Here is a 1944-nt window from a genome sequence, read left to right as displayed (position 1 = left end):
AGATGTAGACGCTTCAGAGCACAGAGAATGAATGGAACCGCCTTCCCTTCACTTCCTGGCCTTTCTATGTAGGCATGGGCCCAAGGGAACGTGGTTTTCTCTGTACTTGGAGTCAGGGGTGTGGTCTTGGACTTTCACCTCCCAATAGTCTTCCTTAAATGCTTGGGCTGCGGCAGGGGTTTCTCTTCTCCCCCCTCCCACACCCAGACCTTGGCATCCCAGACATGGCAGTGACCACACTCTGAGTCGCTGGCCTGCTGGGATGGACGGCATGAGAATTCTAATGGTACCTATGAGGAAGCTGGGCGTGCACACAGGTCCCAGCGGGCCAGACGCTCTTCACACATGGCAGACGGCGGGAATGCCATCTATTTTCACTCTTTTATCGGTAGGTTCTTCTAAGTTCCCATCTGAGTCCTCTGGGATTCTACTCAGATGGGTGGTCCCCAGGCCCCAGAGGGAAGTGGGCATTTCACAGGACACACTTGTCTGCCCACCTGTGTCCTGGGGTTGTGAACAGGCCTGGCCCACGGCTGTGCTGTGGACTGGGAGCTCTGTGATTTGCATCTGGGGCTACAAGTGTGAACCTTTGAAGGCTTTGAGGTCACCCCTGAGCTCTGCGCTGTTTAGCAGTGACTGAGCCTGGCTTCCTCTCCCCCTTCCACACTAACATCTGTACTGTTTCAGTGAAATAACTGCTGCATACAGAGTGTAGTTTTTAAAATACAGTTTAATATATGTTCACAGCAAACTGAAAACATGGAATCGTGGTTGCACGTAGAATAACACAAACGCATGGGTGCAATCGGCCGTTTGATGTAATGCACGTGTAGTTGCCATCAATAAGATACTTATTTGGTTTTTGAAAGTCCAATGCTAGTGTTTTCCAGACAAAATGAACTAGTTTATATCTATTATGAAGTTGAACTGCTAATTAGTTCCCTGAGACATTTGGACTTGGCACTAATGCTTTACATAGTGAATTTGTATTAAAAGTCCACATTAAAAAAAAAAGAAAACAGAAAAACTGTCAGATTCTAACTTCTCTCCCTAATTTCCCACACCAAATCATAGGCTTTGGTACCTCTGGACCCCATGGGAAACAAAACAAAACAGCTAACATTCCGAAATAAGGATAACAGGTAGAGGATTAAAAAAGGAAAATGAGAACAAGATAATTGGGACCTGCACAGACTCCTAAGGACGCTCTCCGCGAATGCGGCGCGCCAGCAGCATGTCTTTGGGCATAATGGTGACACGCTTGGCATGGATAGCACACAGGTTGGTGTCTTCAAAAAGACCCACCAGGTAGGCCTCGCTGGCCTCCTGCAAAGCACCCAGGGCCGCGCTCTGGAAGCGCAGGTCTGGCATGAGGGCCTGAGCTATCTCCCTCACCAGGCGCTGGAAGGGCAGCTTGCGGATGAGAAGCTCCGTGGACTTCTGGTAGCGGCGGATCTCCCGCAACGCCACGGTGCCGGGCCTGTACCGGTGGGGCTTCTTCAGCCCTGCCAAAGGGGGGGCCCCGCTTGCCCGAGACTTTGGTGGCCAGCTGCTTTCTGGGCGCCTTACTGCCGACATACTGGCGGGCCGTCTGCTTGGTGCGTGCCATGGCGGGGGCGCTGGCCTGGTCCCTTCCCCTTGGCCGAGCTGGGCTCGCTACAGGTGGTGCTGGACTCACAGAGCAAGGGCGCCCCGGCTGCAACACAATTCAGACAGCCCTTTAGTGTCCAGCCGTGTACGAGACAGCCCCCCACACTGGGCCTCTCCAACCCTGCCCCACACTCACCAGTGCACAGTGTGTAGGTCCGAAGTCCTGATGCTCCAAGCCACTGACTGCTTCCTCTGCTCAGGGTGGCACTGAGGGACGTTCAAGGGTGGGCCCGGTCACTTGGAGGCTGCTTTGACTAGGGAGGGATCTAGTGGCGAGCAGACTCAGGTCGATGG

General features: G+C 53.2%; 1 pseudogene; it reads right to left on the bottom strand.

Annotated features, from left to right (window-relative positions):
* Nucleotides 1-1197: 1197 nt before the first annotated feature.
* Nucleotides 1198-1609, bottom strand: LOC100945359 (annotated as a pseudogene).
* Nucleotides 1610-1944: the final 335 nt, after the last annotated feature.

The sequence above is a fragment of the Otolemur garnettii genome, unplaced genomic scaffold, assembly GCF_000181295.1.
Source record: "Otolemur garnettii isolate 467f Iridium unplaced genomic scaffold, OtoGar3 scaffold00033, whole genome shotgun sequence".
Classification (NCBI taxonomy): domain Eukaryota; kingdom Metazoa; phylum Chordata; class Mammalia; order Primates; family Galagidae; genus Otolemur; species Otolemur garnettii.
This window is presented reverse-complemented; position numbering and strand designations above follow the sequence as displayed.